Here is an 18,229-nt window from a genome sequence, read left to right as displayed (position 1 = left end):
AATTTTTTTGCCCAATGAATTCGTCTTGCGAGTCACCATCAGATCGCAAGACGCATTCGTCTTGCAAAAAATCCGTCTTGCAGAGCATTCGTCTTGCAAGGTACCACTGTATTTATTTGTTTAACCGCTTCACATAGCACATAACTGAACTGTGGATTTCTCTCCTGCACAATGTAGTGATGGTCATCAGTGCCCTGGAGGATAAGGCTATGAATGGCTACTAGCCACAAGGGCTACATTTTACTTCCACCATGGAGGCAGTAAGTGCCTCTGAATAACAGCTGCTTAGGAATTGTCAAGTGGGGAGAGTCACTGCTGTTGAACTCTGGTCCTGCTGGTGGACTTCCCATTGGGGCACCTGGACGGCCACTGTAAGAACAGGTAGCTGGACTTTATCAGGAAGAACAGGAACAAGGATAGAAAGCTTTGGCCTGATCCAACAGGGCCTGATCCCCAGCTGCCGGAGTCCATAGTCTAAAATTACTTAGTTGCACCACTGGCCATGGTAAAGAGTCAGGAGAAGGGTGTAATCTTTATGCCCTCTTTTGTGAAAGCAGGAGGCACCTGTCTGATTATACTGGATCTTGGTTTGTTCCAGCTTACGTTCTTAGGTTCTTGGTGGCTGACTTCACAGGAACCACAGCAGATGGCAGTGTGAGAAATTATTAGGGAAGTTTTTAATATTTAATGCTGTATTGTTTTTAATATTCGATTAGGAGCCACCCAGAGTGGCTGGGGAAACTCAGCCAGATTGGTGAGGACTATACGAACGAGCACATTATTTCAGTGGTGTTTTTAAGTGAGCCAAACAGAGCTTCGATATGTAGTGAACAATGTCTCTTAAATAAAAGATTGTTTCCGAAAATAGAAAGGGATGAATAAAGCTAAATAACCTATATTTTACTCACCCCACCCCTGCTACTATGGATCATAATTTAAAATGACTGTTCAAACCTCCATCATGGGGCCATAAAATCTTTATAGAGATTTGGCTAGTTAGAGTAGGAAATGGGTAGATTTCAATGGAGCGATTTATTATGCTATTAAAAACAAAATGCACCACAGCCTGTACTTTGAAGAAACGGAAGAGTAATGATGGCATTCCCTGAAAAACTAAGCAAAGTTGCATTGAGGAGGCGAGGAGGCCAAGTCCTCTGCCCAAATAATTCATCTTTTTTTGGAAAATGGGAGTAGAGGGTCAGGCAGCCACATGAGCTTGACAGCAGGGCTGTGAGAGGGAAACAAAGCCTAGTAAGCACCAACTAGGCTTTGGGAAGCAGACTCCTTCACAATGCCACCGCCGCCCCAGGAGCTGCTTCCAGGGGCCCCTTCCACTGGCGGGAGAAATTGGGACTTTCTGTGATCAAGTCAGAAGCTGTGATGGGAATTCCGTGACTGTCCCAGCAAAATTGGGGCACTGAGAAGGCATGTTATATAGCTGGAATAAAAATAATGGGCTATAACAGGATGTAGCAATTTGAGCCTGTAATAAACTTCAGAGCATGGAGCTGAGTTGCTTGTTGCAAGACAATTCCGTCTCATTCAGCAAAAACACATGATGTACCTCCCAAATACAGCATTGGGAGGCTCTGTGATGATATCACCCCTTTAAGACTGCTTTATGGGAATGGGTTAGAACCTCAGAAATAATGAGCTTACATACAGCTGTCTCCTATTAAGGCTTGAAGGCCAGTGTCACAAGGTAATTGGGTGGAAGAGGTGAATGCGCATGGTCTAAATTCCCATAAAGCTGGTTTGGTGGGAACTCTTGGCAGCTAGCCAAGCCGAGGTTAGCGTCTATTTGGGCCCTTGAAAGCATCTTGTTCCTTTGCTCAGCCTACTGAGATTTAAGTGTAAGCGTTTATGTTAATTAGCTGGATAAGTTAGTGTTTGTTGTTTTCTTACCCTCTGAGCTATTTTAATCTATTTTATTATTTGGAGTTTTTTCTCTCTTGTAGAGTTTTGTTTTAGTAAAGTCTGTGTATGGTTTTATGAAATTTGGTCTGTTCTGAGCTCCAGGGATTGTGATCCGAAACTATGGTGTGGCGTTTGCCCATTCCTGGGGAACTACAACTGTGCAGGAGTGGGAAAAGGATTAATAGGCTGACCAATAAGAAGCCGGAGGTGGAGCTTAGGGGCTTTAAAAACTCAGCCCTGAAGCAGTTGAGTTGGGGCAGTAGAGGCTGGTGGTTGTGAGGGTTGGTGTGGAAGTGTAGCTAGAGTGAGATTCAGACAAGGTTACGAGTGAGAAAATGGGGTAACAGTGTAACTAATACCTGAAGCTTGTTGGCATTTAAAATAAACACTTGTTTCTTTGTTTAACTTAAAATCCTGACCGTGACTCAGTGATTTACCAGGGGAATTCTGGTTGGTGGCAGCGGAGCAGAGGTGGCACAGGGTCAATTAGTCCGTGAAACAACTGGGGGCCCTGTGTGAACGCCACATATGGTATTTCCTGTTTGCTTCTAACATCTTACAACATAGACCAGGCGAATACAGAAAAACATCACTTTTTGATGGAGTATTAATACCTTAGAATAAAAGTGTAATCCCTCTCATTTGGGTGCGGATGGTGTCCCCAATATATTGGTTAGCTCCTATGCATTTACCGGTAGTCCTATGTCTCTGGGATCAATTACATTGATAAGCCAAGGTGATAAATTATCAGTGATAAATGGTGGCTAGGATGAACACATTGATAGCATGATATATGTACCAAATGGGGCTTATACCTGAACAGCACCTGGAGACAGTAAGAAAAGCCTTCAGTATCATCAGCTCAAAAGGGAGTCTCTTACCTGTGTCATACAGCTGAGATCTGCTGTAAGGCAACACAGGGGATGGCCTTCTCAGTGCTCCAGCTTTAGATATCACTGGCACCTACTCTTTTAACCTTTTAACCTTTCAACGCCCGCTAAATATGGGTGGACTTCTGTGCTGGTGTATAAGTTTATTTTAGTTGGAGCTATCTGCCTTGTTTTTAGTTCTTGTCTGATGCATCAGGATTTGTTTTAATTTATAACCCACTTTGGATTTGGATTTGAAACAGAGTAAATAAAGTGTGACCTGCTGGGTGCCAAGATGAATTCGCAGGAGGGCTGGCAAAGGGCTGGCAGAACTTTGATAGCCCTTGTGCTAACCTCAGAGTAGCTTTCATGTGGATGCAACATGCACCTGCACGCTCAGCATGTTGTCCCAACCCCACTCATTAGCTTTGGAGATGCTGGGGAAATGAGTAGGTTTGTGGCAGACAATATGCTTTGAGGGCCAGTCATAAAAGCGGGTGTAGTTGCATGGTCTGAGTGACTCGAGCCAACATGGCACCGGTAGATTCCTAGGTGAGACAAGTAAGCCACCTCATTCCTACAATGCTGCCACTTTTCATCTCCTTCTAAAGGGTTTTGACTGCACATGGGGGTTGCACCAATATAACTGAGCAGCTAAACTTGTGTTTAGAGTGGTATATTGATGAGTTGTCCCCAGTTATGTTCACAACTATGTGAGGAAGATAAATTTCCCCCAGGATGGGTTTCATGCCTGAAGACGATTTGAATGTGGGTATCTTCAGTCTGAATGCAGCACATTTCACTACATCACATATCACTGTGGGTACCTGCTGACTAAATAAATCTTAGCTGATTGATTTTCTTAGTTTAATAGTGCAACTATACATGTGTACTGAGAAGTAAAACCCACTGAATTCCATGTTGCAAAGTCCAAAATAAGTGGGTGTAGGATTGCAGCTTTAATTGATTAATGATTTAAAAGAGCACATGCTTTTGCATGTCAGTAAACAATAGTTCTACAGAGGTTGGTGGGTGCTTAATTTTAGATAATATTTTGAAAAAATAAAATAAAATAAAAACACATTAACTACCCAGTTGAACTCGGACAGCTTTTTAATTTATTAACATTGTTTTTAATTTATTGTTCTGACCATGTTATCAACAAACAATGAAATCCTTTGCCCCCCTACACCGAAGTAAGATCCAATGTGTTCAGTTGGTCTTACTTCTATACAGCAGTGATATGCAGTCCTTCAGGCCTGGACACAAATTGAGGACGTGAAATTGCCATGGGCAGCACAAAATACATAAATCATTATGAAGAAATGGTGAGGCTAATAACACCGCCCCCACAAAAGTTATATAAGATTGGTAAAGGTAATCCCCGGGGGAAGAAAGCCAGTGCTAAACTATGTGTGCTAATTATTTTAAATTCATGACAAATTACAATTGCCAATTGCTTAATGAGGCAATCTTTTCAAGGACTGCATAGCTATTGGGACGTGCTAAAAATGATATATGCAATTTGGCTGGTAACAGATAAATATGAGATGTGAGCACTATTGTCTTACATAAAATATGCTAAACTCTATGAAACACACTGGAAGCTAGACTGGGACAAGTTATAATCTCCTAATCTGAGGTTATCAGATTTAGCAGTGAAACCCTTTGGATATCAGATTTATGCAGAGAAGCAGGGCCAGCCCTAGATATTTTGCAGCTAAAGGCAAAATGGAAAATGGCGCCACTGCTGCATGCCTATGCACCCACTGTCAGGATCACCAAGACTGAGTTCAGATCTCCCTCTTGTTGCCCCTAGAAATGCAGGGCGCAGCCACTCACCTGTGGTAGAAAGGCCATGCTATGGGACTTCGAGACCCATTCACCTGTGCACTCTGTTGCATTGCCTTCAACAGTTGCTTCCAAAATTCCTCACTTGCTTTAGCATAAAAAGAGACCACACATTTGGTAAATTATAAATGGTTTACTTACAAACCCTTCAGAGATCAGATTCATATGCTTTTCCATACAGCAGCAAGAAGCAACAGGCAGTATAATTTAGGTTCCAAAATGTTAAAAGCTTCTAAATTATTTGCATAGAAACACAAAGATGGTTGCTTAAGCCATGTGGTCTAAGCTTGGATCATCCAGTTTAGACCTCCTAAGTGGTAGTGTTCACATGGTGGAAGGGGAAAAAACCAAAGAGCTTGGTAACCCTTCCTCCCAAGGTAACCTAGCTAAGCCTGGCAGAACAGCCTACTCCATGGTCTTAACCCCTTTGTGTATTAATTAGAGTTAGACATGTTGGTTATATGAGGCTGGATATATTCCACAACACACTCCTGCAATTAAGCATCATAAGGCTCCCTAAAATGAGAGAGATGGCATCCCTATCTCTCCACACTAGAGGCCTGTCGCAAATTCCTTCACGGCGCTTTAGCAGAGATGTTAAGGGTTCCAGTTTCTTTCATGCAGTATATTTATTGTGAGCTATATACAAATATCTACAGGCAGTTCATACACAAGCAGTTCATACGCTCTCTAAACCTCTCACTGACCACACCCTTCTACAACACCACCACACTCACTGCTGGAAAGGTTTTCCTTTTAAACCACTGACAGCCAATCAACTGACAGCACATTACCCAGCACTCCCATAGAAAGCATTGCATCAGCCAGTTTCACTTTACCGTACTAGTACACTCAGGCCTGCAGACTTACTATCTCACACAGCATTCTGTGGATCCCAACAAGGCCTGCCCAGCCATGGCAGCCTTGTTGCAAAATCTATTTCCCACACACCTCACCAGCCAGCCTCTCATATCTACAATGGTTATTGTATAATGGTTATACAATGTGCTATATAAACAGCTTGTTAACAGTCAGCCTGCTTTCCTCTTTCACCACATGGTTTCACACACCCCCACCCAAAAACATAATTAAAAACCACTCTATTCTCTCCTCCACTCTCTCCCTATGTACATAGATTTATAGAGCCAAGCCTGGTCATGATTATACATATGTTTCCGATGGTATACACCTGACTGAAAGGCAGATGGCTGAGGCATAATAACTCAGCCCACCACTGCCTGGAAGTGGGCATGCAGGCACACTGGGCATGCAGTAGCAGGGCCGTCTATACCCGGGGGTGCAAGGGGTGTGGGGCACCCAGGCACCGAATTCTGGGGGACGCCAGGTACCTGCTGCTGAAGCCGCCTAAGCTCTTAACTATCTACCTGTTATGAAATAATAAATAATTTTGGTTAAGCTAGAAAAAGAAAATACATATATACCTAGGTATTACCAAAATGTATGCCTACTAAAGGACTTTCGACTTTGTTTTTTTTTAAAATATAAAAAGTCTTTATTTCAATTCTGCAAACAATACAAAAACAATATAGAAAACTTAACAAAAAGGGAAAGAAAATAAAGAGGTAAGAGCAAAGAATAAAGAAGAAACCCTTCAAATAATAGCCAATAAGATTAAACAGAAGAAACATAAACATAATATATAACAGAACAAACCAATTCAATATAATTCAAAACAAAACAATAATAACCTATCAATTTTTCACAAACCATATCTTAAGCATCTTAACTAAAACTAATGAGAGAAAAAAAGATTTAAAAAGGGAAAAAATTAAAAAGTGACTCCCCACTATTCATGCATCGCTTCCCTTTTCTTAATTTATTCTATTCTTGCTTCGATTTAAATACCAATCTTTATCTCATTAATTAAAATCTTCATAACTACTAATGTTCCCTGATTTTCTTTTAATGTAAACAGATCACCAATTCAATATTAAAATTTTCTTTTTTTAGATAATCCTCTACATATTTCCATTCATTTATATATTTATGTTTGGGAATACTTCTAATTGCTGCGGTCATCTTAGCCAGGTTCATAAACTCCACCAATTTTTCTTGCCATTCATAAATTGTCGGTATTTTTTCTCCTTTACAATTTTTGGCTATAAGTAGTATAGCTGCTGCACTGGCATATAACAGTATATTCCTTTTCTCTTCTGGGACACTATCGGGGACCATGCTCAGTAGAAATAATTCCGGATTTTTTCCAAACGTTAATTTCAACTTTTTTTTTCAATTTTTCATAAATATTATTCCAAAATTCCTGAATTTTTTTTGCATTCCCACCAGCAATGATAGAAACTGCCAATCTTATCTTTGCATTTCCAACATTTATTTGAACTATTTTTATATATTTTAGCAATTTTAGCTGGGGTTAAATGCCACCTGTAAACTAATTTTAGGATATTTTCTTTGATTCCTGAGCATGCTGTAAACCTTGTTCCCTCCTTCCATAGCCTATCCCATTGATTACTGTATATAGGTCTTCCTATGTCCTGGGCCCACCGTATCATTGTGGCCTTCACCACTTCGTCTTTGAGTTCCCACTCAAGGAGGTAATTATATAATTTTGACATTGGCTTATCCATGATTTCAATTAATAATTCTTGTAACTTTGATTTATTTTCCAAAAACCCAATTCTTTTGTGTTTATCAAAAAGACTCTGAATTTGGCAATAATGTAGCCAGCTCATACATTCTTGTTTTACCTGTTGATATGATTTAAATCTTATTTGTTTTTCTTCTTTTTCCAGGATATCCGAATACGTTGGCCATTTTCTTTGTCTACAATTATTGAACATCGTGGTCATTTCTATGGGAGAGGTCTTTGGTTCTAAGATGTTTCTATGCTCTAACCATACTTTTATTAAAGATTTTTTGAAAACATGATTTGTAAATTCTTTATATCCCCCTTCCTTTCTTCCAACAGATACTTATGCCATCCTTGGGTATTATTAAATCCCTCTAAATCTAGTATTTCTTTTATTTTCTAATTCAATCCATTCTTTTACCAAGCACAAGCTTGCTGCAGCATAATATAATCCTAGATCTGGCACACCCCAACCACCTCTTTCTTTGACATCTGTTAGTAATCTATATTGTATTCTGGGTTTTTCCCCTTCCCATATAAATTTACTCAGGCCTTTCCTCCATTTTTCAAATGTTCCTTTTCTCTCAATAATTGGAAGCATCTGAAATAAAAATAATAATTTGGGCAATACTACCATTTTAATTGCCGCTATTCTTGCAGACAGTGTCAAATGTAGATTGCTCCATCTCTCTAAATCTTTCTCTATTTCTTTCCATTGCTTCTCATAATTATTTTTGAACAAATTTATATTTTTGGCTGTTATTTCAATTCCTAGATATGTTACCTTCTTCACTATTTCCCATCCTGCCTTTTTTCCTAACTCTTCCTTATCTTTTTCTCTTAAATTTTCTGTAATAATTGTGAGGGACAAGGGATACAGGGAAGTCCCTCCCATCTTAAGTTCCAGCCCATCCCCAAGCGCTGGAGAGAGTAAGGAGAGCTCTGCCTCCAGCGGAGAGTCAGGAAGTGGTGTCCGAGGCTCAGGCAAGGTTGTGGAGCCCAGGCCGCAGGTGGGACAGGAAGTTGGACGCACGGGGGGGGAGGCCAATCCCCCCAACTCCCGAATTGCGACGCAAACGTAGGGGGAAGAGGTTGGGTCTGCCAAAGCTGTGGTGCTGGAAGAAAACGCGCCAATCGCCATTCGGGAGTTCTGACACCTCACCTTAAGGATGCATTTTTACTGCTCTGAACACTGTAAATAATCAGCACTTAATAAAAGCCTTAAAAGACCATGCTGGAGTCGTTACTCTAGAGTAGCCATACCAGGCCCTCTGACAATAATTTTTGTTTTTTTCATGTTTATTTTGAGGCTGGATACTTCTCCACAATTATTTAGAACTTTTTTCAGATGTTGTATTGTTTCTAAAGCAGTGTTTCTCAACCTTTTTTGGGCCACGGCACACTTGTTCCGTGAAAAAAATCACGAGGCACACCATCATTAAAAAAGTTAAAAAATTTAACTCTGTGCCGCCCTATATTATAATTATGACTGTAGAGAAACACTTGCCAAATATTGCTTTCCAGCGGTGAATATTGGCGGCCGCCAGGCTCATTTGCACTGAGCTTTGGGAAAGAGGAGGAGAAATTTTGCTTTCCGGTGGGTCAGAGCTGGTTATTGGCGGCCGCCAGGCACGTGACAATGCAAATTGCCCTTCTCGTCGCGGCACACCAGCCAGCGTCTCGCGGCACACTAGTGTGCCGCGGAACAGCGGTTGAGAAACGCTGTTCTAAAGGATCTTCCAATATTATAATTACATCATCCGCAAAGGCCCGTGTCTTATAGATGCTTTCCCCCACTTTAACTCCTTTGATCTTTCTGTCCTCCTTTATTTCTTTTAACAAACTCTCAATTGTTAGAATAAAGAGGAGGGGGGAGAGTGGGCATCCCTGCCGGGTACCCCTTGATATTTCAATTTCTTCGGAGAGCTCCCCATTTATTATCAATGTCCCCTTCCGTTTTTTATAGATTGTATTTATACCTCTAAAAAAATTCCCTTCTATCTCTAATTCCTTCACTACCCTCTTCATATAATCCCAATTCACATTGTCGAAAGCCTTCTCCGCATCTAGAAATATCGAGACAGTTTCTCGGCTGGGATTGTTGTTTGTGTTCTTCTTGTTGTCATGTGTCCTGTCATAGCTTATTCTCTCTGATTCAACTCCTTTCACTGTGATTTCCCCCTCCTGAGGTTTCTCTTTTATTTTGGGAGTTCACTTCTGGGTTAGTTACAGATTCATTTATTTATTATTCCAAACTGCAATTTTCCTTTTATCCACTAGGTGTCAGTCCTCCACACACTCAGTCTCTTATTACCCCTCTCTTGTATCCTCTCGTTAGTCCCTTAACTTCCATGGGGAAGGAGGAAGCAAGCGAGCTCTGGTGACTTTGCAAATCTCAATCCTCCATTTTCCCCAGTTGTCTCCCCCTTCTTCAACTTCAAATAGTAAAATAAAGCAGTCTTTATTCTTTTTATACGTGTGTCTGTTAATATGTCTGTTAGAATTTAGCAAGTTTCAAGCTATCCCCTTCCCCCTAGGTATTACCAAAATGTATGCCTACTGTTTCACTAAAGGACTTTCGACTTTGTGCGCTCATTTACCAAAGACGTGCTGCGCTCACAACAAGAGTGCTCACAACAAGAGATAAGACGTAAGCGTGGTGCCTGACATAAGCATGATAAGAGTTAATATGGGGGCTAAACTAAATTTGAGGGTGCTGGGCGGATCTTTGCACCCCAGCGGTGCATATGCTAAAGACAGGGTTGCGCTGCAGTGGAAGAAAAGGAGGCTGGCATGCAGCAGAGGAGGAAATAGCTATGGCCCACAAGCGAGGGAGGTGGATTTGCCACCTCTTCCAAACTGTCACTCAAGGCAACTGCCTCACCTTGCTTCATGGGCGGGCCTGCTCTATCTTTACTATCTTTACTGTCATGTGCTAATGGATGTTGTGACACCTCTAGCACCAATTGGCTGCAGCTGGTGTGATAATCAGTAATATAAAATCTGCTGAGGAAGTTTTTTGGAAGTAGAATGCAACAATGCCAGTTGAAGGGGAAGGTCTATTTGGTGAAGGAAATCCATCACATGGGCTGAGACAGGAGCAGAGGAAGAAGTGGGAGGTGGCCCCAGGAGGCAGGGAATTTTTGTGATTGATATGGAAATATAGAGAACTGAAGACTGGAAAAAAGGGGGGAAAGGGAAACAGAAAATGCATCCGAATTTGACAGCTTCATCAATCCCCATTGCCAGTCTCCTTTAATCCTATTTCCCAAAACTTACTGACACCTGCCTAATTAAGAAGAAGAAACTTAAAAGAAAAAGAATGCAGTTCCCAATGATTCCGTCAATAGCAGGGGCTTCAAAGCAGCCTCAGAAGTCTCATTACCCTCAGGACCTAATATAGTTGACAGTTGGTCTTTGTTGCCCCTCTACTGATGAAGTTTGAAGAAACTCCCCAGATACTCCCACACTGAAGCAACATGTAGTTGCATGTTGATAACAAAAGGTTAGTTTGCACAGTTGCCATTTTGCAAGCCATTTCCACTCCAAATCACCGCTGTAGTTGCAGCCCTGTGCACAATTTTGTGAGAGTAAGTTCCATTCAAACAATTAGACCTGAGTAGACATGCATAGGCTGTGTTAATTAATTTAATGAAGGTTAAGTTTCTCCTTACCTGGGGAACTTAACCTTTTCTCCCTTTCCTGTAATTTTCTTCTTTTTTTGTCACCTCCTCTGAATGTTTTTATTTCTCTCGCACAATCACCTATCTGCCCTCTTCTTGTGTCAACTTGCCTTGTACAGAAAATAAACCTGGGAAAGTTTCAGTACTCTCAGAACTTAATACTGGCAGCTGTTGTCCTAAACCCGCTTAATTTGGAAAAGTCCCATTTAAATGAATGGCTCTTCCTTCTAAACAAGAACTGTGCCTGGATGGTGGGTAGTAAATAACTGAGTGAGAGAGCAGAAAGGCAGGCAGGCAGGCAGGGTGGCCAGTCAGTGTGCAAGCAAGTTTTCCAATGAAACCTGGGGCAGATGCTAAGGATGGCAATGTGAGTGCTGGCCTGCTCAGTGCTGGCTCCCTGACTGTGGAATGCTTTCCCTAGAAAGATGCACCTAGCACCATCACTATCAATTTTTAGTTGCCAGGTGAATGTTGGTATTCACTCAAGCCTTTGCCCTTAATAAGTGTGATAGGGTCACACTTCCCCTATCCTGTACTTGATAAAGGTAATCCACCAGAGTGACCAAGGCTAATTCAGTCCCCAAACCAGACCTGAACCCAGATTTAAGTGGATCCAGATAATCAGTGTCATCTAGGAATTCTTCTACTGCTCCACTACTTCCCCCTCCACCACCTTCTCTAGAAAAAAACAGCATTGGTAACTAGCCAGTAGTTATCATGTACCATTGTAATTATCAATTGCAGGTGGGAATAGCTGCCTCAAGACCACCAAGAAGTGGCCAAACCATGACGCAGTATCAAAACCCACAACTTCCAGATTATCAGCTCCCCCCAAAGACCAGATCAAGTATGTGTACTGCTCCGTGTATTGTGCAGATACTGTAACTGTATGAGAGAGGCCCTATGGTTGCTCTGGAAGCCATGAAATCCCAAGCCGAACCCAAGGTTCCTTAGCATAGATTAAGCGGAAGTCACTCACCATTCCAGACTGCTCCAGCACCACACCAGGGACCACCTTGATCAGCTTGGTCAGGGAGGCCACTAGGCGCCAGGGAGAGCAGAACACCACAATCACATCTTTAGCCTGTCTCATTGGTCCAGCACTGGGTGGAGGCCCACTAAGCCCGCTCCAAGGAGGGGTTTCCTGGTGATGGACAGCAAACCCTGGTGGACTGCAGCAATTCCTCCACTCTGCTGCTGCAGTTTGGCTTGGTGCTGCAACAAGTACCCAAGCATGCAGTGCTAAGTCAGGTCTAGTCCCACCAACCCCCCGCCCCAGATACATCTCAGTAGGACACACACGTCATTTGACTTGATTGACACCTCTTTTTGGACTACTCTGATACTGTATAATCCTCTGTAATTTGTAAATAAATCTCTTAGCAATATCTAAGGATTTCTAGGAAAGCGTTTTCTGTGCCTTTGAAATTTGCAGCTTTCCCTTGTGGTTTGTTTTTCTGATGATATTGTTCTTCATATGTAAGAGTACAAGATCAGACTTGAAAAATTTGCTTACTCGTTGCTGTGGATTAATCTGGTCACAGACCTGTTGCTAAATTTTAAATCCTTCATAACGACAACAATTTGGGAAACCAAAGCTACAGAGATGCTATTTCAGAATGTCCTAATCCTCTCCTGATGAGAAACTTGGAATATATTTGATGGGATTTAGTAAAAGCCCTAAAGGAGATGGTGGAGTTTTCCCTCATATATAATGCTGTACCTCCTGTTTATCAGATCACAGCAGTACTAGTCATGTATAATAAGAAGAAAAGAAGAACAGAAGGAAAGATAGAATCTTGACTCTAAACAAAGCATTGCTGAAGTCCCAGAGAATCAGGGATTAGGTAGTCTGACTGTTGTTTCTTGGAAAGAAAACAAACTCCAGTGACAGAAATACACAGCTCTGAGTGGTTGCTGCTGCAACTGTTAAGAGAGGAAACGGCAACGAAGGATTAGTGGTCATATAGGAAGCCTTATATATGTCTATTACTGGCTTAATGTCCAAAGGTTTTTCCAGTCTTTCTGATGGATCTGCTCCTTTAAACCTCATCCCCCTTATCACCACGTTTACAGTTTTTTCAGTCCACCTCTTAAAGCTTTGCAAGTGCCTCTTTAAGCTTAGTTAACCTAAAGCCAGTATTAAACTTTATTCCACACCTGTCTTCTCTAGTAGTCAATCAGCTGAACCCCAGCAGCTATGGATAGATAACATATACATGGCTACGGTCAATTAGGCTGTATTAGAATTAGTAAGAAGTACATTTAATGTGGGATGCGGGTGGTGCTGTGGGTTAAACCGCAGAGCCTAGAGCTTGCTGATCAGAAGGTCAGTGGTTCGAATCCCCGTGATGGGGTGAGCTCCCGTTGCTTGGTCCCAGCTCCTGCCCGCCTAGCAGTTCGAAAGCATGTCAAAGTGCAAGTAGATAAATAGGTACCGCTCCGACGGGAAGGTAAACAGCGTTTCCATGTGCTGCTCTGGTTCGCCAGAAGTGCATAGCTGCCAAGTTTTCCCTTTTCTCACGAGGAAGCCTATTCAGCATAAGGGAAAATCCCTTTAAAAAAGGGATAACTTGGCAGCTATGCAGAAGTGGCTTAGTCATGCTGGCCACATGACCCGGAAGCTGTACACCAGCTCCCTCGGCCAATAGAGTGAGATGAGCACCGCAACCCCAGAGTTGGTCACAACTGGACCAAATGGTCAGGGGTCCCTTTACCTTTACCTTTACATTTAATGTTGGTGAATAACCAAGGTTGTACAGCTGGGTTCAGGTTTTTCTGTATGCTGTTTAGTATACTATCAACAGCAATACACATTTAGAAATAGGAATTGCAGTAGGGATCCTCTATTATAGCAACTTTTTGCTAGGGGTGTTCACTGCCCACAAGAATTGGTAAAGACTCTACTTCAGCACTTGAGGAAACAGCAAGATTTGGTTTGAAGTGCTTCAGAGGCTGACTGGTTTGTCTTGAGGTCCAAATCTGATTCCGAACTGGGAAAAGCAATGCTTTCTGCTGCTCTCCATTATGAGAAAAATTAAAAACTGCTACATAAATATATAGTATATTTTTGGCAGCATTGGATGAAATTTGCAGGAATATTCATATGTTTGGAACAAAAGCGGGAAACCTGATTTTAAGAAATTGCATTGAATTAAATTAATTTGGTTTGCTTTGTAATAATTTGGATAATTAATTAATTAATTTTTTTAAAAAAAAAACATTTTTGGGGGGGGGGGGAAGCAGGAAGGATGAAGCCGAGACATTCAGCTGAGAAGGTGAGTCCTTCTCAGATAGGGAATGCTGTCTCCAGCATTTTTACCACAGTTGCTGAGATGGGCATAGTGTAGATTGACCCAGAGCTAACAGGGTGCACCTAGGCCAAAGGATACTTGGGCTCACAAGGACACATCTGACAAGGAGACCTGAGTGTCTTTAAAAAAAAATCATTTTTATTAAGTTTCCATTTTATATAAATATAACATATTCAATTTTTTCACATTATATTCCACTCTCGCAAGCATATGACTCTCCAACACCCCCCCAGTCCCTGATTACCTTAAATTATATCTTTAATTGCATTTCATATTTCCCCTCTTTACTCTCTATTCAATTCTGATAATCACAAAATGTTAAATGTAAATTGGTGCTTTCTATAAACTATCAAGCTTTAGATCAGTCCGGACAGTGTTGTTAAATGGTTACAATTATCTTTCAAATACTCTATGAACTTATTTTCCCAGTCAATTTCGCCAACTCAGCATATTCCACCATCTTTATCTGCCAGTCCTGGATCGTTGGTAAGTCCTGTTGTTTCCATCTCTGTGCTAGTAAAATTCTTGCTGCAACAGTTGCATACCTAAACAGTTTGAGGTCTTTCTTGAGTATTTCCTCATTGATTATTCCTAATAAAAATGCTTCTGGTTTCCTTACAAATGTAACCTTGAACATTTTCTTCAATTCATTATATATCATATCTCAAAAGATTTTGACTTTATTACAAGTCCCCCACATATGGAAAAAGTTGCCTTCCTTTACTTTGCATTTCCAGCATTCCTTATTTTTACATTTTAGATAACTTAGTTGGTGTTATATACCATCTATACATCTTTTTTTTTCAATGCCGTACATGCTGTAAAGCTAAGTCCCTCTTTCCATAATTTCCCCAGTCTTCTAACTGAATATTATAGCCAAAATCTTTTGCCCATTTAATCATAGCCACTCTAACTTCCTCATATTTGGTATGCCATTCTAATAGTAATTTGCGTGGACAGACGGAGTCCCCCCAAACCCCCTGGCGACCCACTGAGCAGAATAAAGACGCATAACAACATGCTAAGGGATTCAAATTGGCCACAACTTTATTAAGATTCAGATGTAGGGAGACCTTGGCTCAGGCATTGGGCATTTATCCTTCCCAGTCCCCAGCCAGGGTTCTGGGAGGCTTCGGGGTTATCTACATGTATGGGGGTGGGGGCTGGCTCTGGAGAACATATGTTCAAGCAGAGAGAGCCCGCTCCCTGTTCGCTGCCGCTGGAAGTGATGACGCCTATTGGCATGGTCAAGGCTTCCCCCAATACCCCGCTCTTGTTGCCGCAAAGGGGGTGAGGTCTCCACCTCATGCCCCTCCCTCTAGGAAAATCGCCAAAGAATTCCGCCCAAGGCCTGACACCGCCACCCGAGGCCGCAAAATCGCAGTCTCGCCGCCAAGACTACCTACACCTGAAAAGACGCTTCGCCATCCGCCAGCCATTCCAAAAGGCCATACCTAATGTCGCTTAGCCAGTCATCATTGCCGATGTCTGAAAGGTGCACACCGTTGGGCCTAAAGAGTTCTTTTTTGTATATCTTGATGCTGGGATGCTTCATGGCCGGCATCTTAGCACACTGCAGGAATTACACGCGACTTAACATTTCTCGAGTTCTTCCCAATCTTAGTAGCATCTGGGGGCGCCACCTCAGGAACACCAGGGTGTGCTTCTGGTCGGGCAACCAGGCAGTGGTAAGGATCATCGCAAAACAGTCTGCAAAGTCCAACAGGGTGATCCGCATTCTGCACCTATTCGTGTTAGAATGTCTCAGAGGTAACATCTCATTTCCCGCAAGATATATTCCGAGCCTCAATAATGATATCGCGGGTGCCTTGTCTCGTTTTCAGACGGAGCGCTTTCCCGACCTAGCGCCCGAGGCCGATCAGCTCCCAGAAGGCTTTCCCCAGGACCAAGCGAAGTGATGTCAGGAGTCTTGAGTGCCCTTGCGCCATCAACCCTGCAATCCTACCGCAGAGCTTGGTCACAGTTCGAGCAGTTCAGAGCTAAGTCTAGTTCACGACATAGACGCACGCCAAAAGAGTCAGACGTGCTAAAATATCTGGTCCACTTAAAGCAGAGAGGCATGGCCCTCAGGACCATCAGGCTACACAAGGCTGCTATCTCCTACCTCAGTAATTGTTTGAGGAACCAGGATCCTCGTAACACATTCCACATAAGATAGCTGATTGCAGGCTGGCGTCGCACACATCCTCCCACACCAGACAAGAGAAAGCCAATCACCATTGAAACCCTCCGACTGATATGGGAGGTGCTTCCCAGTGTGTGCTGGTCCACCTATGAGACCAGACTTTTTCGGCCCGCCTTCTCTTTAGCCTTCTTTGGTGCCCTCCGGATCGGAGAATGCCTTGGCGGCACCCCACCAACACAGCACAGGGGTCTGACAATGGCAGGTGTCAGTTTTAGCAATCGCAAGCTACTCATTTGAATACGCATATCAAAGACTGACCAACTAGACAAGGGTACCGTCCTTTCACAGGCACCGTCCACTGAGGCCGGCCCCTGCCCGGTCTCTGACACACGCAAATTTCTAAAAATGCGCCCCCCTGGGCAGGGCCCCTTCTTGACGCATGCAATGGGTTGCCCTCTGACCCGCGGTCAATTCACTGCAGTGTTATGGAAGGCCATCCATGCCTATGGGGGTGACCCAGCACAATTCTCGGGTCATTCTAATAGTAACTTATACATTTTTGATAATATTTTCTTCTTATCCAACAATTCTGTCTCTAGCTTTGATCTCATCTTTTCAAAGCCCTTGCCTAACTTGTCCTCACTGAATATTTTATTTACCTGGTGCTGTTGCAACCAGTCCGTCATCATATCTTTAACCTTCTCATAAGATTTTAGCCTTAATTTATTATCTACTTCCATCAATAGACCTCTGTATGTTGCCCAGTCTCCTTTCATATTTACTTTCTTAACTGCTATTGCTTCTAATGTCTCTGAGGGAGATTGTTCCACTGTCAAACAGCTCTTACTGTCAGAAAGTTTTTTCATAGGTCTAGTCGGAATCTACTTTCCTGCAACTTGAAGCCATCGGTTCGAGTCCTACCTTCCAGAGCAAGAGAAAACAAGTTTGCTCCATCCTCCATGTGACAGCCCTTCAGATATTTGAAGACGCTTATCATATCTCCTCTTTTCCAGGCTAAACATTCCCAGCTCCTTCAACCATTCCGACTTGGCTTCTAGACCCTTGATCTTCCTAGTTGCCCTCCTCTGCACACATTCCAGCTTGATAACATCCTTCTTAAATTCTGGCGCCCAGAACTGGACACAGTATTCCAGGTTTGGTCTGACCAAGGTAGAATAGAGTAGAACTATTACTTCCCTTGATCTGGGCACTATATTTCTGTTGCAGCATTCACTTTTATTTTCTGCTGCTGCTGCACCACACTGTTGACTCATGTTAAGCTTGTGGTCCACCAAGACCCCTAGATCCTTTTCATATGTACTGGTAGTAAGCCAGAGGTCCCCCATCCTATATTTGTGCATCTGGTTCTTCCTGCCTAAGAACTAAGATTCTGCGGCACAGGATTAAAATAGTAATGTTATCAACAAGACTGTCAAATCAAAATTGTCAAGTGGTTTCTTGACATTGCCATGTCTTCATTGTGAATGGGGACAAATGAAAATATTCTCATTACTACTTAGTCAAGGAGGAGGTTGCTGGTATCACTATCAGCCATATACTGTTCCTCTACCATACTTATCCCTATGGTTCCTCCAAATCTCTGCCTTTGGGGCTACCACTCAAGTGAGGGAAGCAATTCTTTTGAACGACTAGAGTGAGGGCCTAATGCTGTGAAGTAGGGGTTACCACAATCTAGAGCTACAGCAGACCGTTCAGTTTTGCACCCTCATCACAAAGCCTAGGAATTCTAGACCAATACTCAAGGCTGTGTCAGAGCAGAGATCACTAGTGGTTAGTTTGATTGTCATTACACAACATACAATCATGGGCAGTGTGTGGTA

Source organism: Zootoca vivipara, chromosome 1 (genome assembly GCF_965207765.1).
Source record: "Zootoca vivipara chromosome 1, rZooViv2.hap1.1, whole genome shotgun sequence".
In the NCBI taxonomy this organism is placed as follows: Eukaryota; Metazoa; Chordata; class Lepidosauria; order Squamata; family Lacertidae; genus Zootoca; species Zootoca vivipara.
Note: the sequence above shows the minus strand (reverse complement) of the source record.